The sequence below is a fragment of the Gymnoscopelus braueri genome (assembly GCF_963280865.1).
Source record: "Gymnoscopelus braueri genome assembly, chromosome: 10".
Lineage (NCBI taxonomy): Eukaryota > Metazoa > Chordata > Actinopteri > Myctophiformes > Myctophidae > Gymnoscopelus > Gymnoscopelus braueri.
The window spans coordinates 37,765,760-37,792,798 of NC_137611.1; the positions used below are offsets into that span (position 1 = coordinate 37,765,760).

General features: G+C 41.8%; 1 protein-coding gene across 4 annotated transcripts in view; it reads right to left on the reverse strand.

Moving 5' to 3' along the window:
- The window catches only part of ptprfb (protein tyrosine phosphatase receptor type Fb), a 195,314-nt gene that overhangs the window by 130,803 nt on the left and 37,472 nt on the right, over window positions 1–27,039 (reverse strand). For 2 of the 4 annotated variants that reach the window (XM_080440622.1, XM_080440619.1), the window contains exon 1: window positions 9,088–9,611. The exons of the other annotated variants lie outside the window; for them this stretch is intronic. The gene's annotated coding sequence lies outside the window, so the exon portion shown is untranslated. Of the gene's footprint in view, window positions 1–9,087; window positions 9,612–27,039 lie in introns of those variants that run through there. 4 annotated transcript variants of the gene reach the window in all.

Below are 27,039 nucleotides of genomic sequence, written 5' to 3' on the forward strand. Positions count from 1 at the left end.
CTGATCTGGAAACATTTAAGGAGAGAAGTGTAAGCCACTACAAGCTTACGTGCTTTGGCATTGTGCGCCAAGTGAGCAAGGAATCCTGAGTAAAAGGCAACATAAGCTAATTTGGTGCCAGTCCCGGTGAGAGAAAGGTGGCGCTAAATGTAGTCTTGTGGAGGAAAAAAAAAACTCCTTCTGTTTGGGACATGCTGTCTTACCTCTCTGTGTTTTTCTTTTCCCACCATGCCTCTAGTTATTCTGAATTCTTAGTCCTTAGTAGACTTATTTATACCCACTCTCCTGGCCCTGCCTCCCTCACCCTGCAGCTGCACATAGGATTTACCTGCAGCTGAGACAACCTCCAGACTATCAATTACCTCCAGTGTAGAGCAACCGTTTGGTAACAAGGCACACTCACGCACGCACGCACGCACGCACACACACACACTCCCTCGCTCTCTCCCGCTCTCTTTCTCTAGGATAGTTCCAGCTAAACAAATCCTGAGTTGACTTGGGTTTGTAGGATTTTGCAGACTAATCAAATAGCCCTGTTTAATGGATAAATCTGTGAAATGGCTTTGCCCACATTTATTACCCCCACCCCCCGGCTAAAACAGGAAATTGGGCTAAATTAATTATCTTTATCCAAGATTTTTTTTATGATGTCCTCATCTTCAAGAAATATGCTTGTTAACTAAAACTTAAAAATAAAATAATAAACATTTCATTAATGAATTAATTAAGTTAAAAGGCTAAACTTTTCACGGCCAAATAGTTCTGTAATTGACTAAAAGACAGACAGAAAAACTAGAGTCAAGAACAAAGGCAGAACAAAATTCTCCAAGTGTTCGTCAAGAGAGTGTGGGTGCATAAAGGCGCTTGTGTCGTGTGCGCATGTATGGATACAGGCACGTGTGCGCAGGTTTAACCACATACGAGGACACAAACAACAAATGCACACACACTCGCTCACACAAACACCCGACATGCAGCCAAAGCTGCAGTCCACTTGTGTACGACTCATGACGTTTGACTGAGCATCCGCGACATGGTGTTGAAAATAAAGATCCAGCCAAATTCTCCCTGACACGCCGCCTTGTTCTCTGACAATGATTAGAGTGAACACCAGGCCATCAAGCAGGCTAGACAAGACACACAGGGACAGGACCTGACACTCAACGCACCACCCACCCTGCCGCCCCCTAAAGTGCCTCTGTCAGGTCAACAAATGTAAGGCCATCACAGCCAATGTCGTCGTCATCAAAGCATGCAGTAGTAATGCCACAGACTGGTTAACCCATTAAGGCCCGAGGTTAAAGGGATACTTCACTTTCACATAAAATAAACATTACAAATATATATATAAAAAAATGAAAGAAGTTATGGCAAAATAAAGGCCCCCTCACACATTAGTAGGACACTCTAATGCGTGAGGGGGCCATGAATTTTCCATTACTTTTTTCATTTATTTTTAATATATTTTTTAAATGTTTCCCCCCGCCGAAAGTGAAGTATCCCTTTAACTTCCGATTCTACAAAATGTCTTCCAAATCCTTTCTGAACGTATGTTACTATATCAGTGGTTCTCAAACTTTTTCATGTCAAGGACCTCCAAAATTATATGTATTTGGCCTGCCGACCCCCCTCTGAACATCTTTAGTTCCAGGGACCCCCAGAACAAAGATTGAGTTAAAAATGCTTGCTTAAATAATATATATAGCAGATCTACAAGCTCATAGTGCGGCACTCTGTGCCGCGTAATGAGCTTGTACATCTGCTATTTTTGAATAGCCAAAGTATACTATAAAATAATGGTTTAAAGTGGTTACACAGATGCGTTCCCCTGTTTTAATGGGTTAAATGGTTATAAACGTATGGCTTGTTATAAACGTAGGTGATCATGCTGGAGCATGTGACCATGCCGGCCTTTGAATCCAGATCTGCAGGCTCCACAGACTGCCTCAACAAGCCCAACTCGCTACAGGGGAATAGCCATTCAGGAAGTAGTAATCAGCCTCGTAGGAAATTATCACATACCAATACCACAGGATATACCCTCCTGTAAACTGCCACTGGCCAATTGTTGGAAGATTAACCCATTCAATCCAGGAAGTCATCTGTGTCATTTTTTAGACTTCTTTGGGCTACTCAAAAATAGCAGATCTACAAGCTCATACCGCGGCACTATGAGCTTGTAGATCTGCCATTTTTGAAAAATTGTGAATATCTTTGAAAATCTTAGAATAATATATTTTTTTAAGCAGATATTTGTAAAATATTTTGTTCCAGGGACCTCAAGAACAAAGATTTGAGTTAAAATGTTTCAAAAAAATATATATATTCAAAGATTTGCACACATTTTCAAGATTTTTCAAAAATAGCAGATCTACAAGCTCATAGCGTGGCACTTGGTACCACGCTATGAGCTTGTACATCTGCTATTTTTGAATAGCCAAAGTGTAAAATAATGGTTATAGCTCAAATCTAAAATGACACAGATGCGTTCCTTATGGGTCTTTATGGGTTAACCAGCCATCACTGGGAAAGATCAGATCTTTGCTAATAGTCAAGTCAGTTTGTGGCAGTGGTTCAGGAGGTACAGCAGCCGTCTTGGTATTGGAAGGTTCCCCGGCTCCTCCTGGCTGTGTGTGTGTGTGTTGAAGTGTCCTTGAGCAAGACATTGAACCTCTAACTGCTCCCGATGAGCAGGTTGGTGTTTTCGCCTCGCATGGTTTCCTCCTCCACCATCGTGTGAATGGGTGAATGTGAAAAAAACATTTGAAAGCGCTTTGGAGAAAGACGCTATATAAATGTAGTCCATTTACCATTTATAGTGAATGTGTCTGGGGAATTATGTAGGTCTGCAGATATTTAACCTATTAAGACCGGGAAAGCCTATACGTTGTTACCTTTAAAACCGGGAAAGCATCAGATTGCTTTCAAATTGTTTGAATTAAAAAATAGTTTTTCTGAAAACTTAGGTTAGAATTTAGAAGGCGTTTTTAAAATCGGCCTCAGGTCTAAATGGGTTAAGAAGTAACTTTGCCAACCTGTAAATCATTCATAAGGAGTCGACTCTACGAGCTAAAGCTTCCAACCAGAAATCGTATACAATTACTAAAGATTGATGCAATGATCAAGGGCTGGTCACGTAGCCAGTGTACGACTGGTGTAAGATCTGAGGAATAAGTCAACAGATATCTGAGGAATTGTATTCCTTTCAAGTGAGGCCTTGTGTCTAGTCACGGCAGCAGGGCACGGATCATTAGGATAACATATTCAGGTCAGAAAGCTAATGAATGTGCATGGGGAATGGACATTGTGAGAACCATCTATAAAGCACAACAGTTTGAGATGTCTGACACAGCTAATAACCCTGTCATTACTACTGTCAGCCACAGGAGATACAGGGCAATGGACAGCATAGGCTACACATGTTGGATTCTTTGGCCAGTGTACACAAGGCTATAATCACACAAAATGAATCAAATAGATATACAAAATGCTATTTCATTTACATCAAACTATCAGGCCTACCCCGGTTGTAATTGTTGGTTTAGCTACAATCCAGGACTTAAATCAAATGTTATCTTAACCACTCTGTATTGTAGAGTATATTAAGATACTAGCCCATCTGCAGTAGTTGGAGGTAGTCTCTCTACTCTTGAGAAAGTTAGACCCTGGTGTCAGGTAGTTCACTTTCTGGTTGACAGTCAGTAATTATCTGAAGCAGACGACACACCGGATTGGACAATAGATAGTTCGGACATCTTTGCAGTTAAATCCACTGTTGTCTTTCTATGCACATAAAACGTACAGATTGTAACTTTAACATGAGATGCAAAGCCTTTGGACCAAATGTGCCTCCAAACCGCCAACCCTAACGCTGTTGTCTTGAATGTGATCCGAGGAGGCTGAACCCAGCACAAACCCCCCTCCGTGTTTGCTGATGTAGAAGCAGCCACTTTTATCAGGGAGGAGATTTGTAGGGAGGAGACAGGGGATTAGCCCTCATATTACGAGGCAGACAGCATCCCCAGCTCCAGGGTTGCAGAGTGGTAATCTCTCGGGCTGAGCAGCAGAGTTGGAGGAGAGAGGAAGGTAGGGTCAGGTTTTGGGATTGGAGCTGTGTGGAACGGCAAACTTCTCAAACAGCGCATCCCTTAATATGACAGTGTGTGTTCTTTTCAGAGCAAAGGCTCTGTGTAGCGGGTCCTCACTCCATTCCATGTCTCGGTGGTGACGCTCTTTGAGTTGAGACGACATTTGTGTCGACTTTTATTCTATTTCCGTCAAAGCAAGGGATTGCAGTGGTGTGCGCCACATCCTTGCTAGTAGTGTAATTACATAGCCCAATACAAATAAAGCCGAGGCAGCCCAGTTTGACATGGGGGACGAAAGAAGCTTCTCAAATAGAGACTCTGTAGCTAGGCAGGACTGGCAGAATCGAGTTGCAGTGGCCTCGCGCTAGCTTCTTGCATTGTCACCCCCCCCCCCCCCACACACACACACACACACACCTAAACAAGCAGTGCTCTTCTCAGAGAATACGCCCTTAACACAGGAATGTTTCATCAACGCCACCGCCCCCAACATCCTAGCAGGGGCACAATGGGGCCAACCTGGCCCTGCCACGGACGGGCTATAAATAAGAGAGGCGCTCTAATGAAACCAAATGAACCTCCATCCATCTTCCCAAAACAAGCCGCAGAGCCAAGAGCTTAGAGGGGAGAGAAGAGGGAGTCATGGGCCACGTGTTTTAAGTATAACACAGGGGCTACACTCTCAATGTATGTGTGTGTGTGTATGTGTGTAGCGCGTTCACAGCATGTCTGAGACTCTTGAGCGCTGAATTCTACCTCGTTCAAGATTCTGTTACACTACATGACCTTTTATTGATCGCTGGTCGTGACTCGTGTTTGAGAGTCAGCAACTTTGAGAAGAACAGAACGCAAACGTCATACCGATCGCTAATGTGTCACTGTACAACACATAAAACCCACACCGTCCAACACACACACACACACACACACACACACACACACACACACACACACACACACACTATACACTTCACTCACAAACTGCTGCAGTGTATTTCTAAGTGTGTGCATGCCTAAGACCGTAATTTGAACACTAGCTCCCCTAGTCATTCTGTCTTGATTATATGACAGCCAGCCAGCTTCTTATAGTACATGGTTTGAGATCAGAAGCAGTACCTATTTGTCCGGAGAGGGATTAACATCAGGCTGGGGAAAAAGGACTGGCGAGACAGACCTCGTAATCAAGCAAAATGTCTGGTCGAGGTCACCCGTTGGTAGAAATCATTATGGGAGAGAGAACAAGGTCTACAGTTGCATGGGGGATAAAACCTCTCCCTGCCCCGTGTCATAGAACCCAGAAGTAGATCAATCCATATTTCATTACATTTTCTTGCAGTTGTTTAGCATTCCAGTTCTACCCTCATGGCTGAGCCGAGAGCAAGGTGAATAGAAGCTCCAACCCTTGGTTCATCCTAGGGCCACATCCACTAGCCATCTATCTCTACTGGCGTCCCTGCAGAAATAACTATTTTGTTCCTGTTAATGTAACGGCAAGTGTACATCAATCAATCAACAGTGAAGTAGTAATAGCATACATCATATCAGGCGAGCGGTATCACAGTCGTCTTCCATTTTCAGAAAATAGCTTATTACATGACGGCATTTACATTTACATGGGCCACTGTATGTTGCCGACCTGCCAAGCAATGCTGCACATTTCTCATGTCTACAAGTGCATGCCTATGCCTTGGCCCTGCCATGCAAATAGAGTGCATACACAATGCAGCCACCCCTGCAAATGGAGCCTGTTTCAATCAGTGAGGAGGCGTAATGGGATGATGTGAAATTGAGTTTTGTGCGAGTAGGGAAATGTCCTCCCTGACAAAGCGGATTTGTGCCTCGTTTGAGAGCCACACAACTGTAATACATACAGCTAAATGTGTGACCAAGAAGAAAAAAACAACATATAACACCACATGGTTCAAGCTCTCAACATTAGGCTCCTTGCAAGATCAGAAAGATATGTTGCGTTAGAAGCACAGGCGATAATTGGTCTTGTAAGGCAGATATCACAGTAAACACTAACACAGAGCATGTGGATCTAAACACACTTATTTACAATTTAAAAATACTTTGTTTTGCAAGAGAAACTGGATTAGAGAAACTAGATTGCCAGGGTTACAGCAGGTAATGAGGCTGTTCCATTTAGGCCACACAACCACATCTTCTTTGATGTCCATCTAGCGTTGTTATTTAGTTATCAATGTCACATGTCAAGGACTCGAATCCGTATGAATGCACACATGAAGGTAGTGCTAGGGCTGGCCAATATCTAGCCTATATTATAATCATCACTGATATGAGACTAGATATCGTCTGGGATTTTGGATATCTTAATCACGTGATGTGGCATACGTATTGTCTTTTCAAGGTATTAAAAGTTTTAAAAGTGTAATTTCTTGAACTTACCGGACTGTTTTAACTGTTCTATTTGCCTTTACCCAGTTAAGTTATTATATAGGCATTAGTGATGATTATTTACATAAAAGCACCAATAGTCATTGATGTATTGATCATAAAAACTATAGTGGAATCAAACGTATGCTCTATTATTGTAAAAACGCTGTTGATTTCAGTGATGATGAAGTCTAAGTGTCCTTCTTTTTTACCCTAAATATCTCCTCAGCACCTGTCAGAATGGATGAGAGGTTGTCCCATCAGATAAAGTGTCATGGCTAAGACCATGGAGTGACCAGCAGACACTTAACGTGTTCAGTCAGTGGCCGCTGACTGACATCACACGTTGCTACATGACTTGACTTTGACACATTCACTGCTTGCAGTTGCTTTGTACACATTATTTTGTACAGTATGGCGGATGGGAGATTGGACTTGTAACCGTCAAAAAACAACCCTCAGACGTGTTATCATTGGGCAAAACATCTCTCGGCGATATTGAATTGACGATATCTTGAATGATATTGAATGAAATTTCCTCCCTGCAGGTTTTGTATTGACTATATGTCCCTGTCCTGATTCAGAACCCAAGCCACACTGAAGATAAATACATGGAAACATTAGCCTATGACAAACCATAAAAGCCACAAGGGATGTCTGGCCATGTCTGGTTTTCAGACCAAATCTGTTGGTAACCATTCACGCAATCACCTTCACAGACATTGATCCGTGATTGTAGGCAACCCCTTTCCCATCTCACCTGAGACAGCAGCGGTGAAGTGAATCCATCACCCATTAAAAGGCCATTACACGTCATCCAAATCATCGATGATGAGAAATCAAGTTGTATGGAAAAATCCATATGCTCTGCCCATAATTACTTTTCAGCTTTCCAACAGGGAGAGAGACCGATTGAGTGATTGACTCCACATAAAGAGCTTTGTCTGAAAGCATTCTACAAGGTAGGCAACAAAAAAAACTTGAAACTGGAGCCAATTCAAGGTGGCATGGATTAAGTATGTTTGACCGAGGTAACATACTAGTATTAAGAGCAGTGGTGAAAACAAACAATCAAAGTTGTTTCTTCAGTTCAAATCCACCTAGACAATGATCACCCCCTGTTTGCACACAGCCCCACAGGAACTTAGCCGGCGACATCGTGGCTGAGTCGTAGCCATAAAAGTGGAATGCCGGGTTAATGGCCTGTGTGGCTTAAGGTGAAGAAGGATAACCTCAAAGGTCAGCCACTGTGGACCGGGAGGGATGTTCCCAACTTCCCATTTGGACCTTGAATGAGATTGTGTTTTTGTTTTACTTCCTTGTTAGTTTATGCTTTTGAGGAACCAAACAGATGTGTGGACATTTTAGCATTAGCCTCCATCTTGTCTGAACACTTTCTCCAGCAGGTTGAAGTTTCATCATAAATGTTTGGGTTACCACTCCCTAGCCAAGACCAACAGGGCACTCATACTAGTCAATGATTAACTGATAAACAAACGACTTCAGATTTAGGCCTACCAGGAGAGAAAGAAAATGTTAAGTTCCCGGGCCAGCGAGATCGACCCACAGGGAGGTCTCGCCTTTTCATGCCAAACAAAGCGAGACAGACATGTTGTCTTTACATTCACACTGTTCCCTGAGAGTTCAACACAGCTTTGAAAGGAACACACCACAGAAATATATTTGTTCTCCTCTATTTGTTTGCCCCAGTGACACCAGCTCCTTGTATTGAGCAACAGATTAATTGTGCAACACCTGTCTCAACATCTCTGAGCAAAAACTATTTGTAATAGTTGAACGAATACTTAACACCAGGCGTTGAAAGCTAAGCTAGTTACCTGCACACACAGTTAACTACGAGCTCTGAAAAAAAGACCAGGTATTGAAATATTTGAATCTCACATTGCGAGCACTTGGGCTCGGTTATGGAAAGAAAGAAAAAATAAAAGAAATAAGCACAAAATGTTTCCAAAAGTCACAAGCACTTTCAAAACCTCTCCCCTGCCCTGATTTGGGATTTCAAAGCCCCTCAATGGCTCTTTCTGAGTGAATTTTTTTTGCTGAAACTTTAGCCTCAAGATTGCCTAGGGAGATAAAGACAACTGGAAAAACAGGTTGTTTGGCCTCAGAGTAGGCTTAACACTGTCTAACGGCAGGGTGCCTCACCTTAGCAGCAGTAGCTAAGGGGACACTCTATGGCCCCTCTATTCAAAGTCCGCTGAAAAAAAGAGGGGAGGGCTCACCCCAGACAGGGCAATTTGCCAGAGAGCCAGCCAATAGAGTTAAGCCAAGACGAGGTTAAACTATTGTTTTGGCTTAACAAGCAAGAGTGAACAAGGACAAAAGGCAACAGGACAAAAGAATAGTAAGAAAATACCTCTCTATTGAAGTGTATCACATCAAGTTACTTTGTTTCTGTTCACAAGAGGTAAGTTAACTTTCATTTTGCGGGATATGAAGGCTAAGCCAGATAAGACTTATGGAAGAAGAAAAAACACCTGTACAGAATTGGCTTTCTACTTTCGTTCAGAACTAATCCTTTGTTGGTTGTTTCATCATTACCATGCTACTACCATGCTGTGGGCACAAATGTCACACTTACCCATGCATGTAAATTAGGTCCCTTACAAATAAATCCTTTTTTTTCCCAATTCCCTTTATCTTTAGTCAGTTATTCCAGAGAGGCAGAGAAAGAGAGGAAAAAAATCCAATTCCAAAAGAATCCAAGCCAATCCAACAGTATCCCAAGTAAAATTATCCTTGATGATAGATGTCTCTTGGAAGAAGAAAAAAAAATGTAAAGCAGGACTGTGGTTTCCCTGTTTTCCTCCTCAGTTATTCCATTGACAATGTTTCGTTTAAATCGGAGGAATTGCCTTGCGTCTCTCCAGCGATACGTCTCCAGCTGTGGCAAAGGGAGTAATGTGGTGCTTTTAGGAGGGGATCCTTCAGTGGCACTGCTTTTTCACACACTGAGCCCCAGTGAGCCGTGTTCAGGCACTGCCTGGGAGGAGCCAAGACCACACATGTGATGTCATAGGTGTTGGATTTCACTGTGGAAGAGGAGGAGGAGGAGGAGGCGGGAGGCACGAGAAGCATTTACCTTCCTGAACTTTGACCAATCGGAGGCGGCTGTGGGATTTCACCTGCGTGTAAAGAAAAAGGTTTTGAGGTATGAGTACACGTGATGTTATGTGGTCTCGCAGCTAATGAGCCATAAGGCTGTCTTATCTGCTTTTCTGGGGTGTGCTCAAAACTTCACGGTAAAATCCCCAGTGTTAACAACTCAGAAAGTGTACAAATGGGTCCATTTGGTTACATTTGTACACTCCTTGAGTTATAAATAAATGGATAAAATAACGCTGACGGTTTTATTGTCTATTTGTGGCACAAATAGAGCCTTCAGATGTAAACATTTAAGACATTTCAAATCCTGCATATATATTCTAGTTTTTCAGAACCACAGCAACCCACCTCACTGGCCACACATGTCATTGCTTCCCACAGAAAGAAAAAAGGAAAGCAACTAACACAAGAAGTCACCAAAAGTTAATAGGGGCTAAATGTTTTGCGTGACCTTGAAGAGATTACATTTGAGCATTCCCATGAGACTTGCAGCAATTACGTTAACGATCGTAACAACATTGCAGGACTGAAGCAAGTGCTCCAAATTACTCTGACAAAAAAAAAAGAGTTGGGGGATGGACAGAAATAAAGAAAATAGAAATGTATGCTACATCCGTATTCTTTATTCACAATGCACGTGCGCACGCGTGCACACACACACACACACACACACATACGCACACATACACAGCAGCAGCAACAACAACCACCAACCAAACACACTGGATCCTTTTTTTTTTGTTCCCTCCGGTCAAACTCCACTAGCCATGGAGCTAATCATCCACAACAGATGTTCAGAAATGTTCAGTCGGATTTATGGTGAAGCTCAGAGGAACAGCCAAGTCAGCCTCTGGTGCAGTTTTTCTCTTCCGTCCTACAAGGACAGGGGATTGCACACAGAGAGAGAGAGAGAGAGGATGTCAGCACTACCATTCACCCCCCCACGCACCCGAAAACTTCCCCCACTCCCTACCCTCCCTCGCTGAGGCTCGCCATCCGAGACGATAGCGCCTTAATAGATTAGACAGCCTCTGGACCTTGGGGAAAAGTTTGCTCATTTATCCCAATAATACTGTGCGGACTGTTAACTTGACTCCTACAGCATTGCTTCAACAAATGTTTTTTCCCCTCCCGACAGACCAATAACGTTTTTATATTAGTGATGTTGATGAGAGAAACTGCAAACCCATAACCTGGAAGTTATGGCAACTGTGAAACTACGCGCTGTAAGTCGCGCTCAGGTGGGGCAGTGGTAAAGTACACTTCTGTGGATTCTAATTTCGAATCCTGCCCACCACCATGGAGTCTAGGGGTTACTGCTGTGGATTTGAACTTCCAATCCACCGCAGTGGGCAAAAAAAATAAACTATTTATGTTTTGTTCGTGTTCAGGGGAGGGAAGCCGGGCGGGGAGGGGGCTCCTCACTGGCAGGTGAGCCAGTAGGGCACACAGTGACAACACACAGAAATGTGTGCGGGGAGGAATTAATTGGCATAAATCATTAAAATAATAACAATAAAATAAAACTTCATGTAAGTCCAAACCCAACCAGTGAAAATGCCAGTTTTAGGGAATGGTTTAATTGCACCGTTTTGCATTCCCTAAAACTTTTTTTTTTTTTTTTTTGAATTTGCGTATTGTTGTTTTTCTTTTTCTTGTATCTTATTTCTTGTATGTATTGTAAGAATCTTGTCCTTCGTGTTTTTATTTTTTGGGGAAAAAAACAAAAACAAACTTGTGTTTTTCTTAATTGGGCTATATATGAGGCAATGCAAGGATATACTTTGTTGATATGTATGCAATGTAAAAAAAATATGTAAAAAACGGGAACCCAAATGGTGCAACTCGAAAGTGGAGGATAATAGGGTTTTGCAGTAATAATGTAATACAGTATCCCGTTGTATTTGAAAATATCAACTGTGTCTTTTTTCATTTCTGTTATACATTTTCATAATGTTGTACAATGCAAACAACTGAGGAGAGAATAATGTAGTGCATCAAATAAACTAGGATAGCAGCTAAACAATGAACCTAGCATCTGTCTAAACCGCATTCTATACAACATTTGCACCTCGGAGGCAATGGCGGATTTGGCCATGGCCCAAATACACACACTGCATGTATGTCTCAAAGAATTACCGCTCAACCCTACAAGAGAAATAGCAACAAGTAGCTGAACTCAACCAACCACGCAAAAGTTCAAAACAATAGTACTCATAGGAAGTGACTGATGTGAGTTGTAATGCCTTGTGGACTAAAACAGTGTTGAAGGAAATCGCTTTCTCTGCACGGAGTCCAACCTCTGTTTGTTTGTAACAATGAGAGACAGCCTAACTTTTCTAGAGGGCTGCTGAACTGTGTACACAGCACACTTGACAGAATGATAGAGGATATTTCTGTCTTTTTTGTTTTTACCTTTGCACAAAACAATGTGGCTCGTCTGATTAAAACGTAGCTCTGTTTCAACTAAAGATAACGAGGTACTGATTCAACACAAGATTCTAAGATTCTAAGACATTCATTAAATGTTTCGATGAATTGAGTACAAAGGACCCCAATGGAAACAAAGCCATAGTGCTTTCTTAAGTTTAAAGGAGTAGTTCACCCAAAACATTACTTATTTTCTATCAATTGCACACCCCATGAAGCCTTGAATCCATGGATTTAGTTTTGTTTTTGTGGCATTCCTAAGCCAATAATTTGATTCCCGTCTACTACCGGCTATCCGGTAGGAGACACAAAGTAGATTATTTGTGTCTCCTACCGGATACACACCCGGTCATCAAATTATTGGCTTAGGAATGCCACAAAAACAAAAATAAATCCATGAATTCAAGGCTTCATGGGGTGTGCAATTGATAGAAAATAAGTAATTTTTAGGGTGAACTCCTCCTTTAAAATCCTCTAAACAGACCTTGTATTGAACTGTACTTCCCTGTGCTTGTCTTTGCAAACTGTTAATAAAGTATTCAATCAATCAATCAAAAGAACAAACATGCATTCCTCTTATTATCAAAACATCTGCAGATGGAGAATAACTATTCTGTGTGTCTTTGGAAAACTTCTGGTCCTTGAGACAGAGATGTGAGAAGTAGATGGGGATTTCCAGGGCTTAATTATTATGCCCACATGCTGAGCAGAGGCCCACTTAGAAGCACGGAACAGAATGAAAACTATTTTTTGAGCCAATTCAAATGACATTATTCACTCGAGACCACAGATCTGCAAAGAAAATGAGACTGTTATTGGTGATAGAGAAGTTCATGAGGAGAATGTTAGTAGCAAATGGACCGTCCATTCCAATTCCGTGACACAAAGTACATTCAGACTGAATGTTACATTTGAAGGTAGCTTTTCATCTAACTACTCAATTTAAAACCAATTCTTATTCACAATAACAGCCCTGTAGACCTTTTACTTTGCCTGAATTCAGTTTCTTCAGGCATGGCCAAGCTGTCTAGATCAGGGTTTTTTTGTACTGTATGTACATGTATGTATGTATGTATGTATGTATGTATGCATGCATGCACGAGCGTGTGTGTGTGTGGGGGGGTGTGTGGGGGTGTGTGTGTGTGTGTGTGTGTGTGTGTGTGTGTGTGTGTGTGTGTGTGTGTGTGTGTGTGTGTGTGTGTCCGCTCATAGTCATACAAAGGAAATCCCAAATGTATACTCATGTCTAACTTATGTCTTTCAGTGAATCCCTTAGTTATACCAAATTTCTATTTGGCCAAAGGAGACAGCGACTTTCTCCACACCAGTCGACATGTCCACAAGCAGTCAGTTCATAAAAAATCTGAAGACGTTATCTGGCTTTTTCGTGACTAGTAGTGCTTCACCATTCATGTGACTTCATTTACAAACTGTGTGCAAAGGAACTTGCTATCAACAGCTAAAGTTTAGAAGACCCATAGGAATTTCCTATCAACAGCTGAAGTTTGGACCGTTATTAGACTGTCTCGTTTTTTTTAAAAGCTCCCATTTCACCCCCTGAGTCTACTGGCTGTATTCAGACTTGGAAACACCCCCTACCTAAGTCTGAGAATTTATTACATCGTGTCATCCACCCATCCCCCAATCCCTTTCATTAGATTTCAAATGCTGACAACCTTCTCTTCTCCTCCCATCAGTGTGAGGGAGCTGACACCTCCCTACCCAAAGTGCCCCCCCTCCCCCCTCCACACACACACCTAACAATACCCCATTAGCAGCTTCAGTAAAAGGAGGAGAGAGAGAGAGAGATTTATTTTGTGATTGTAGGAGGTAGGTTTTCTCTCTACGTGACAAACTGCATGAGCCGTTGCACAACTCAGAGATCTATCTGTTATGGTTAGAACACCTGGATCCATCCAGACACAGAAGCTCCTCAGTTCAGTAGAGTCATCTACTCTGATGTCTGATGATGGGCAAACCGCACTGGCTGACAGATGACTTGATTCACTGTGCTTTAAAGACATGATGGTTTCAAATGTCTGCAACGGCAGACAAAGACTGCCAAAAACATTTGTCTTCTGACGGTTAAAAACGTGTTGTTTTTCTATAAGCACATTATAGGCGCTGTACAAAGATGTTGTGACTATATTCAAGATAGGCAATAGTTTGGCAATAGTTTAGCATAGTTTAGCTAATAACAATCACACCAGCTGTGATAATATAATAATGTATCTGATTGTCTTATGTGATTATAATGCACATGCACTAAGAATACACTATGCTGACTACAATGCATTATAAGTAAAGTAAAAGTTTTAAAGGTCACACACACACACACACACACACACACACACACACACACACACACACACACACACACACACACACACACACACACACACACACACACACACACACACACACACACACACACACACACACACACACACACACACACACAGAGAGAGCAAGCTGAGCAAGAGCTGTGCATTACCACAAAATAAATTAAGGTCACCATTTTTTTCTTCTTTTTAAAACAGAATGTCTAAAACCACAGTTTGCGGCCAAATCTCGAAACAAATCTAGAACGTTAAAATGGTGTTCAAATAGCCATGCATTTGTTATCTCCCTGTGCAAAGAGGTCACTGATAAACCCGAATTCTGGCTGTATGCCCACTGAGAAATTGCTGACCTGGGTCGTAAACAGTGAGTTGTGAAAGTCAGCGTGCTGCTGTTGATAGGCTTTTAAGACCTGCACTATGTCATTGTGTCCAACAGCACAGCTGGGAAGCACCTGTTTAGTCTAGATTTCCTTGTCCAACTCACAAGTCATGGATCGGTTATACTAGGCCACTGTCATCGTAAGGGTGGTCAACTAATTAACCCGTTGATTACAACGTTTTTTTAATCTGGATCGCATAACTGCATGAGATGAGTACTATTTAGAAAAGGCATTACATCCATGCCATCTCGAGGCTAAATAATGTCAGAGCAGCGTGATGTACACTTCCCATTTTACAGGCCAGAGTGGCCACAGCACACTAGTGTTAACTAAGCACACAGCATGTCTATGTTTGCTTTTCTAAGGGGACAATTTTTAAGGGCTGGAGAGAATAAAACTGAATGAGAAAGTCACAGAACATGTAAAAATGCACCTATGCTGAACACTCCCCGACACCAAGGACGACACAGGCCTGGATTATACTTTTTTTCCCCTTCTCAGGACTGTCTGCTGATAAGCAAGTCGCCAGTGCTTAAGAGGGAGGGCAATGACACATGGCGACAGGAGGTGTGCAAAAGACAAGGACAGTGAGGAAACAGAGCACATAAAAACACAGAGATAAGATTGGTGTGAGTGTGCTGACCTTCAGCGCGTGCTTACGCACAGCTTGTGTGTACTCTATATGTGTGTTGCATGTGTGTGTACGTGTTTTCATGGTGTTACCACACCATTTGACATATATATGACAGTGTGGGTGGGTATTTGTGTGAGTGAGACTGAGAAATACAAAACTCAAAGAAAAAAGAGAGAGCAGAGAGGAGGGAGGGATGGACAAATGAGGTAAGGTATGAGCAGAACAGGCGCCAGACTTTATTTTCCTGCTACTCTATATCTCTTTGGAAAAAACCACAACAAGACTCTTTGTCCATTTCAGCGGCCATGACAAGTGGCGATGACGGTGTGTGCTTTCCGAAGGGTAGACTGGCAGGGGGCATGCTATTGAATGCATGAGACAAATCATTTTTATCTGGGAACCCAGCGGGTATTGACAAACCGGGGATGCATTTAGATAGCCCAATTAAAATGGGGAAATGAAGCGACATTGAGGCACTTTACATCGACGTGCTCCCTCATGTCTCTCTCTGTCTCCGTTGCCTGCACCTCGCACTCTTTGAACCTCCCCAGAGACACAGCGCACTGCAGACCGCACTCACAGAGGGGTATGGGGGGAGGGGGGGGGGCTGAGGATGGAAAAACTTGCTTTGACGTAAAAGAAAAAAAAAAAGAAAAATGGAGGCAGTGATGTTTTTAAGAGGAGGGAGGGCAAGGCGTGCGTGCAGCTGCAGCACAGACACGTTGTCATCATTTTCTTCTTTTGGGTGGGGTCCACGCTCTAACGTTGAAGGGGGTTCCTCGTTGGAGTTACAAAATGGGAGGTCAAGGATGGATCGCATAACAAGACAGAGGGACTCAGTGTAACTCCATGCCGCTTCAAAGGGTAAGTTCGCAATAGATGTTGTGTGTTGTGTGTGCGAGTGTGTGAGTGTGTGTGGCGGGGGGGGTCGGTGCATCCAAGCGTGTTTTAACCGGTGACCTTCCGTGTCCTCTCCTTCCACTCTCCGGCCCAGCATGCTTCACTTCGCCCCTTTTTCACCTGAGCGCTCTTCCCTGTGGTCTCATTTCCAGAGCTCTATTTGTCTTGTTGATGGATGGGATCATTCCACCGAGATTACTGTCAGGTGTGTTTTTTTGGGACAGATGGCTGCCTTAGCGCCGACACACCACAGACAATAATATCCCATTCATTGCATTCCTTCAAGGTTTGCTAATAGGCTAGAAGACAAAGACCCGGGTCCGTGAGACTTGGGGAAAGTATGATCTTGCCTTTCGATAGAGTCTCCCTGTTTCTATAGTCCCCAGCAGGTCTGAGCATGCTGTGAGCCGACCGGGGAGACTTTGATGAATCTAGGAAACCTTCTGTGAAAGGATCCCTAATAAAGCCCAGTGGAAAAGGGGAGAATCCTCGCCCAACCTAGAGTAGAGGACAATCTGTCTCTGCCGGGAGACCCTCGCGGTCGCTCTCCCACAATGCAGTTCTGCCACTCCGCACAGAAAGGACAAGGTGCTAGCACTCCAGAAGATAAGTAGACTATGGATCGGCAGCATTAACTGTGTGAAGTGCTCTTCATACTCGCCGATCATGTCAAATGCCAATAAGCAGCAAACCTACACCCACACATGCTACACAAACGAAAACAAAAAAGACTTTAATTGGAATGCGTTCTGTGCTTTTCAGGTTGCTTTGGAAGCATTCTCCACAGGACCAGTCCGTGGTATGGGGTACAGAGCATTTAGAATTCGAATTATTTACTGTTGGCATGCTGCAAAACAACACAAAGGGGGGAGGGCGTGTTCAAAAAACACGACCGACTTCAGCATTGTTAAAAGCTCTTATTAGAACGACTCCCAGAGATTTCAGCCGGCATGTTTTGCCACACTGAAATCAAAAGGGAGGGATTTCAAAATTACTCTCCCCCCACATGGCACAGCTTGTGATCTGGTAAAAGAAAACAAAACACAAATTATGAGTTAGCCTCTGACACCTAATCAACACGCCAGGACCCATCGGAATGTTTGCGAACATGGTGAATCACAGGTAAACCAACAACAAATACTGTAGTCATATACAGCATTGGCTGTGCATTGATGCAGCCCACATGAAAAAGTGTGATATTCATAGATGTTTTTAAATGCAGACATTTGGCGGTATTTGTACTGTTTTGGTGTTTTGGCAGCAGAAAGAAAATAATTCCTGGCAAACATTGAGGTGTGGCAGTCAGTAACTGGATGAGTCACCAGGCTTTAAATAATTTAATAATTCATGGTTCATTAGTAAAAGCGTTGAGTCAGGTGACAGGTCTGAGTAATATTGTCTATTTGATGGATTTTCAGGACAATCTATGAAGGCTTTGAACTTTCTTTTGTAGTCTGCTCCAAGTCCCCCCCCCACCCCACCTGCACCCACACCAGCACAATCACACGCACATAGATAGTAGCTGACTGTTCCCACGTTTTAACACAAGTAGTGGATGGAGGGATCGTGGTTTCTCTTCTCTTCTGAGTTGCAATTAAAGTTGCTGTAGTGTAAGTGATTATGTTTGGTTAAAACAAACTATTATTCTGATAATAATCATCGCTATAGAGTGTTTGTTCAGCAACAGGGGTCTCCCCATCTCTCCAGCTCTTTAATAAACAGAACATTTATTTTCAGGTGGGTTACAAATTCTATCCAATCAGGAGAGAGAACGCAGTAATCAACTTCAATTTTATAGTGTTCCAATTCTAAATTTGTCTGCTCATTTTGGTATAATCACTTCCAATTTAAAGGTAGGGTAAGTGATATTTTTTGGTTAAAACAAAAAGTATTTTGTTAAAAGGTTAAAATACTATATTCTGATAGTAATCATTGCTATAGAGTGTTTGTTCAGTAACAGATGTCTCCCTGTCTCTCCAGCTCTTTAATAAACAGAAAATACATTTTTCGGTAGGTGTCAAAATCTCAGCCAATCAGGAGAAAGTACCCATTTTTAAGCTTAATTTGTATAGTGTTCCAGTTAAAATTTTGTCTGCTCATTTCTTAGTGTCATCACTTCCAATTTCACTTGTTTAATCTATATCCTGATTGAGTTCTCTGTCCTGGTTGGATAAAATTGGAAATGAAACTACAAAAAAAAAAAAAAAAACTACAAAATACATTTTCTGTTTTATAAAGAGCTGGAGAGACATGGAGACTCTTTATATGGACAGGACACTCTATAGTAACGAGCACTATCAGAACATAGACCCATTTTGCAATTATTTGAATAATTGCAAATCACTTACCCTACCTTTAACTTGTTTATCCTGTATCGTGTATGAGTTATCTCTCCTGAAATTGTTATCCCAACCTGAAACTGTATTTTCTGTTTATTACATAGCTGGAGAAATGGGGAGACCCCTAACTACTATCGGAATATAGAGCTGTTTAACATATAAAAATATCACTTACACCCCCTTTAAATGAGCCTACAATATAAACTGGGTCATAAAATGAGACACCAGTCGCGTTAACAGTAAGCTATAGTATTCTCTCCCTGCCACACATAGGGGCCAAGATTAAATCCACTGCCTTTAAAAATCCCAACCATTCGTTTCTATTCATCCACACAACACGCAAATCTGAACACCTTAAGCAGCCCACACGCACGCACGCACGCATGCACGCGTGTGCACACACACACGCACACACACAGAACCTTTCAGCAGATGAACAGCCTGCCAAATGAGGGAGTAATCCATCACTGGTGCCATTTTCTATTTGCAGGGTGCCTCTCCTCAACAATAGCTTGACTGACAGTAGAAGATAAGGCCTTCTTTTGACTGAAACACAGAGCGGATGGGAAAACAATAAATAGCCAAGACACCACTCTGCAGTATAAGGAAACAAAAATATGACACGTTTGATCTTACCACAAGCTTTCCATTTATAAAACGAACAAACGAAGTCACACTTACTAGAACAAAAGTAGCAATGTCTATGGTTAGAAAATAAAACGGGTCCAATAATAATATGATCCAGGTTTTAGACTTAGTGAAAATATCAAGTCTAGGAGCATCTTGTATCTCCAGATGTCATCTTTTTAATGCCCTATTTTACGCTTCATCGTATGACAATGTCTTACAAAAGTAGTGTGAGCTTGTAGATCTGCTATTTTCACTATCTTCTCAATCACACAATCAACGCCAGGTTGATTGATTGATTGATTGATTGGTTGGTTGGTTGGTTGATTGACAGAAAGAAATATTTATTGAAAATACGAGTAAAAACAATATGAGTATTCTTCATTTAACATTCAAAAGACTAAAACAAAATATAGCCCCGGAGGCTTGTTTCCATTGTGGTTCTCTGTAAGGTTGAAAGTGGTGAAGTGTATCTGTGGGTTTTTATAAATAATAGATTTTCAGGCCTCAACACAGCCTTCATATCTAGTCCTATATAGTTATCAGAGCAATGGTCACTGAGTTATGGCCATTTGAAGTGTTAAAAACTGCTGTAAACACTGTTGGAGCAACGGTGCTCTGGCAGTGTCTCCGGGGGGCCACATGAACCCATCAACCCCTCAACAGTGTTTGTGCCTGTGGCCACTGGGCCCCCCAAGGGCCACATCATATGACCCTTGGTGTGACCATTCTAATGACAGAACCCCGAGCGGTGTTTGTGCCAAGTTTGGTGCGGATTGGAGCAACGGTGAGAGCCTGTTCACCCCCCCCCCCCCCCGCCGGCCCCTGGTGGGACTATTCTCATGGCAGTCCCCTGAACAGTGTCTGTGCCAAGTTTGGTGCAGCCTGGAGCAATGGTGTGACGAGCAAGTCCGGATGTTATGTTTGTGACATCCCCGGTTCCACAGTCCACCGACCCAGCCTCTAGGCAATTTTAACCCATTCAATCCGGGAACGCATCTCTGTCTATTTACATTTCTTTGGCTCTGCTATTTTTGGAAAAATCGTGAAAATGTGTGCAAATCTTTGAATATATGTTTTTTTAAAGTGAACATTAGTAACTGTCAAATGTCTCAACAAATGTCTTATTTTTTCTGGAAAAAAATATTGTTGCTATATGTGGTGCTTAAAATGTGTGTATTCAAAGATTTGCACAAAAGATTTAGAAAAAATAGCAGATCTACAAGCTCGTAGCGCGGTACTCAGTGCTGCGCTATAAGCTTGTAGATCTTCTATTTTTTAATAGCCAAAGTATAAAAATAATGGTTACAGCTAAAATCTAAAATGACACAGATGGATCTATTGGAACATGGGTTCTTTTTGTAATTTCCTGAAAAGTAACAGCTACAGACATACCGGTACAAGGTTTCTACCTGAAAAAGAAAGTCCCACTTTCAAGAACAAAAGTAGAGGTAGTGAGGTTAGAAAACCAAGCCCAATAATAATCCTTTTTAAAGGAAAGTAGGTAATTTAAGCCCTTAAGTCTGTATTCAAGACACAATGGACCTATACGCTTCAGAGATGGTTCATGATGAAATTCCTCTACTGATCATTTCCTAAATTTGGGTATAGAGCATTTGGGAAATAAACTAGTTATATATTAATAACAGTAAAGGAGCATGAACAGCTCCATAGACCTAATAGGTTTCTTTCCCCCTTTTGTTCAAAATGTCTTCTGAGCTTCTGCATTCGGAGTGTCAGACATTAACCATTCATGGCAATTGGGGTGAGAAATGGACTCAGACCCAGAGAGTGGGGTGTCAGCACAAAATAATTACAGATATTAAATATTCAACATAAAGCTTCCTATTATAGCATCAACGCCTCAGAAATGTATAGGAAACGAATCGGCAGATTAATAAAAATGTGATAGAAATGAAAACCGTGACATTTTCCCCTTCTCTAACATTCAGCTTAATTGAGCCTTCGAGAAGTTACACCTAACGCCACTGCCATTAAAATTAGTCTAATTTCTGCACAGAGAAAAACACAGATTTGGTCAATTGATCTTTAAGACACTGTTGCTTTAGAGTGGTCCTGTAGAGACTGACTGTAAGGAGAAGTAAGTGGCTGATGGTAATTCTGTTTGGTGCTCCAGGGCAAGGCTACAATATTTAAAATAGGTAAGAGCCTTCTGTGCTATTTTTAACTCTTAATGGAAATTTTGGCTGAATTTACAAACTGCCAAAGCGCAGAAAAGGAAGTGAAAAGAAAATATTGGACCCCTGAGACAGTTACACCCATGAAATAAACTCAACTGAGAAATGACCCTACTATAGAAAGTAATGAGGAAGAATTGCAGTCACCATGCGTCATACTTTATAAGGACTCCCATTATATAGCATAAGTAAAAAAACACAAAAAAATAACCATATTGCATATTTAATAACTACCATACTATTACTGTTATTCATATTTCAGTGGAAAGAATGTGAAACCAGAAAACATTATGGCTGCAGGAATTCCCTCATCAATTATTACCTAAAGCTATGCTTCTAGCCGTGGCCTCGATCGTCAACAATACATTCAATATTCAACAAATGTCAACAAGTGTGGCATGCTTGTCAGACCCAAATCTAGCTACCCATTAAGGTGAAATAACACTCGCTGCCAACGTTCGAGTTGAGCTCAGAAAAAGAATAACCAGGAAAATAATAAGTCATTCGAAATTAATAGATAGACAAACAATAAAACCTGTGGTGTGGGAGAAGAAAAGTGAGAAATCTCATCGTTGTAACGATCCAAATATAGATTTGTATGTACTCTATGGACCCCCTGTGTGTCTGCAATAAAGTTTGAAGTTTGAAAGTTTGAATGGAATTGAATGGTGAACTGTTTTTTTTTTTAACACATTCACCGCCAATAGGGAGAATTCTCCCTATTGCAAATCCACCTTTTCACCGCCAATAGGGAGAATTCTCCCTTTTGTATTATTATTTTTTATTTTGTTTTTGAATTTCTAAAATGTTTCTCTAATTTTTGAGTATTATATTTTTTTCGTTATTCACAACGAATTAGGAGATATATATAAAAATAAAAATAAAAATCCATTCACTTCAATGTTAAAAAAGAAACGGACAAATAATTCATTTTTTTTCTATAAAACATAATTAAAATGGCTGGCAGTGGGTGAGTACATTATGAATAAACTCTGGCAGTCAATGGGCCCTGAAGTCCCCCCTCCGCCAGCCAAAAGGAACATCAGCAACAATCAACTATCACAAATTAGCAGATCTAATTAAGTCAAATATATTTTCGTAAAGGAAAATCTATCTATCTTAATATTTCCCTGTTGATTTACACCTTTACCAATGTCAAAAACCATTGAGCTTTAGAACTAGTGGATCAATGGCCATACATTACATCAATAATATTAAGCAATACAATGATCGACCCCTATCAGTGATGCTGTGATCATAACATACGAGCATTTGGATGAAGAGACACGAGAGAGAAGAAATAAGGGGAGAATAAATAGAAAGATATTTATTTTGAAGAGAAGGCCACCAGAGAGAGAGAGAAGATATGATTCATTGGGGAGAGAGGTGACATGAGGTGCTTCTAGACGAGATGAGTTTCCAAGTTTTAGACTTAGCCAAGTGAAAATATCAACAGTCTTTGAAGGTTACCGAGCTGAAACCACGGCAGAAGCTTAGACAACATATATCCTCTCTGTCTGGCAGAAACCTTGTATCTCTATATTTCATCTTATTTTTTTTCATAAATGATTGCCCTATTCTGCACTTCATCATATGACAGTAAAGCACCTAAAATAGCCCAGCTATTTTCTAAAAGAAATTAACATTCCCCCCAGTGGCGGAACAACTCAAAGCCGGGCCGGGAGGCACAGCACAGTGATCAGGCCCCCCCTGCGCATGCACGCACGCGCGAATCGGCGGATTCGGTCACTTTTTGGGGGGCTTTTTGTCACTTTATTTCGGTTTTAGGGTTAGGGTAGGGTTAGGTTAGGGTTATGTTGTTTAATTCTTATTTTTGCCTGATTTTACCGATTTATTATCTGACGGCCCGGGCCCTCCTGGGTCGCGGGCCCGGAGGCGGCCGCCTCCCTGGCCTCCCCGGACGCTCCGCCACTGATTCCCCCTATGACATGCCCAAACATTTTAATAAAAACATTGAAATGAAGGCCCGGATCGCTGTCCGGGCAGCTAGGCTCCAAAGTAGCCTGACAGCGCGTCTCGGGTTTGAGTCCCGATCCCGTCCCGACGGCCTTTGCTGCATGTCACTCCCCATCTCTCTCCCCATTTCCTGTCAAACTACTATCCTATCAATAAAGGCACAAAAAGCCCAAAAATAAATCTTAAAAAAATAACAATAATTTGAAATGAAAATATGTACACTGCGTAAGAAATATGAGCACACATAACATTCAAAAGGATCAAACACAGTAAAGCCTGGAGGCTTGTTTCCACTGTGGTCTTTTGTAAGGTTTAAAGTGGTTAAGTCTGTCTGCGGGTTTTTATAAATGTTTAACTAATGACAAATATTAACAGGCGCTTGTGTCCCCCCCCTGCCCCAATTTCCTGAAAAGCAACGGTTTTTGGACATAGAAGGTTTCCACCCGACAGCAACGATATATGATGGGTAGCCGAGAGACGTAATCTGAAAGTGGAACATACATCACCACTGAGTGTTTGTACTGGGTGCAGTCAAGGGCTCAGCATTCCTTGTGCTGCTAAATTCCAATCGCCCCCCCGACCCCCAACCCCCCCCCCCCCCTCCAATGCACAACCCAAAACCTGCAGTCCACTGAGAAACATGGCCGCCCTGGCACGGGAGGGCAGTGGTGGAAAAAGCACTCAAATTTTTTACTTAAGTAAAAGTATCAATACTGCAATATGGAAATACTCCGTTACGTTAAGTAAGTCTGGAATTCAAAATGTACTTGAGTAACAGTACAAAAGTATTGTCATCAAAATGTACTTGAAATACCAAAAGTAAAAGTACTCATTATGCAGAATGTCCCATTTCAAGTTTTCAAATGTATAACAATCTTTTGAAAATAGCAGATCTACAAGCTCACAATGCGTCCCATCGTGACGCATTGTGAGCTTGTAGATCGGCTATTTTCAAATGGCCCGAAACGTAGACAGGGCTGAAGTGTCTAATGTATGTTTTGTAATGATAATAATCAAAATCTACAAAGTAATACTTTCCACCTCTGCGGGAGGGGAGGGAGCGGGTGGGTGGCATTATAGCATGTGGGTAGAATAACACGTGAAACTGAAGTGTCCTGGTATAAGATAAAGCCCTCTCTCTCTCCCCACATTGGTCAAATATTTCGCCACGAGGTCAGAGCCATAGGTCTCACCGTGGGGTACTGCCATCACACGAGCGCAGCATGCCATCGTACACTCTTGACACTCGCAGTAAGACCTTCGCCCATTTTTAGACACACCAGTACACCAGTTCCATGCTATTTTAGGGGTTGAAACTTTAAGGGGGGGTTTTTCACGGGGGGTGGGTTCATGTTCCCGCTGTCATTTTGATGCTGTAAAACACTCCGTTGTCTTTGCTTGTCGCTTAATCTGCTTTTGTTTGGTTTAAGGGAAGATGCTTTTATAATATGCACCTCGTTTTTATTTGTTAGATTCCTTTATAGATGCAGTGCCACGATTTAAAATGTGCGTGGATGTCTTCCCTGTGTATTTTTGGTTTAGTTCAGATTGACACTTTCATCAGGATCAAACATTTATTTATTGCAATGATATTGCATTGAGTTTGGCGGTGTGACTCTGCTCCTGTGATACTACAAGTTACACACAGAATCTGAGATCACTAACCCCCCCCCCAGAAGCAGAGCCTAAACTACAGAGTTATTGCATGAACGTGACATTGACTGAACCCTTCAAGGGCATAAGTTAAGACACACAGATATATCATACATAGGCCTGTCACAATTATTACATAATCGTCTAATCGCAATTATTTGAGATAATCACAATTATTTTTGCATAATCACCATAATTGTTTATGTTGAAAAATGTTCACACATTTTCAAATATATAAAACATTGCAGATCTACTGCTATCAACTGATCTAATAGCAAATCTATAAGCTTACAACATTGTAAGCTTGTAGATCAGCTATTTCCGATAACATTATTAAATATGTCAATAATTTCTTTGAATATTTCAGTTATTTGTCATATCTGCCCTGTGCAATTTTTGGTTACGAAGCCTAAAAGGCTTCATATGTTCCAATGTGCAATGCCAAACACACAATTAAATCGTTAATTGCAATTATTTGAGTGACAATTGATCGTCAACTTAAATTTGCAATCGTGACAGCCCTAATCAGACAATCCACAGAATTATACATTTAACATAGTGAAGAACTGAATGCCACAGGGAGGAGGCCAGGGAGGTGGAGGGAGTTTGATCAGTGACAGGGCTGCAGAACATATAGCTGTGACAATGCAGAGCTGGAGTGTGAACAGTGATCTGCTTAGAAAGACTGCCTAAACTCAACTGTGGAATTGAGGGTGTGAGTGTTTTAGCTCGTTAGCTAATGAGAATGAAGGGAGATGAGTGAGGTTGAACCTGGAGACCTCCTGCCTGCCGTGCCTGCCTACCTGAACTACCTGAACTATCGCGATGCTCGATTTTTGTAAGCTGCAAGCTTCTCTGTCAAATGGACAGAAACAGACCGATCTTATGACGAAGATCATCCATCACATTAATATTAATATCGAGTTACGTCACTCAAAATAACATACTTAAGATCATATACCTTCCATCACATTAATATTAATGTTGAGTTACGTCACTAACACACCTGTCGTGTCTTGCCCGACGTGAATGCACCTCAACAACTACATCAACTCAGCATTGTTGTTGTGGAGCCGCCTTTATTAACAGGAGAACTGATTAAAAATATAGCTATTGCCCGCTCACTTAAACATTTGCCGAATGACTCGGGATCACACCGACACGCACGCGTACGGTCAGCCCAGTGCTGACAGCACCAGCTTCAGGATGGTGACAAACGGTTTGGTTGCACTCAGCAGGGACGGGACTGACTAAAATCCAGTGTGTTCACACACAGACAGGCAAGTAGCAAGAATGCCTAATTTATACTTTGTCGTGCGACAGTGTTGTGCACAAATAAAGCCGATCTACAAGCAAGACACTGATGAAGTATAAATCTGGCTTAATGCTTTGAGTCTACAAGTCGACTCCAAATTCAATGTCATTGTCACATCACAAGTTTACAGTGTAAAAGATTGGGTGACATTATTTTCCATATAAGCTCCGACAAATTTCAGTTACAAAATAGAGAAAGGGGGAAAAGGAACATATCAAAAGCATAAAACAATATAAAATATACAGGTGTAGATATGATGATGTAAAGGGAAAAAAGGAGCAGACCTAGTATAGAGCCCTGGGGGAACCCGGTTAACTAAGTACATAGGGTTAATCTTAAACTGCAGAAAATGGCATCAGTCACATGCCTTCCTCAGGTTAATGTCTCTGCCCAGAGCCGTACAGCTGATCCAATCAGACAGAAGGGTAAGGAGAACTGTAATATAATTTCTCCCAGCATCTCCCGCTGTACTTTGTCCAGTGTTGGCCTCTAGGAGACCCCCCACAAGGAAAATGTCCAGATCACTTCAGCTCTTCAAAAATGATTCAGCGGTTTTATCTCTATCGCGGTATTAAGAACAGCGTTACCCGTCACAGCAGTTGCAACGCGGGGGTGTATGTACAATGTTTGAAT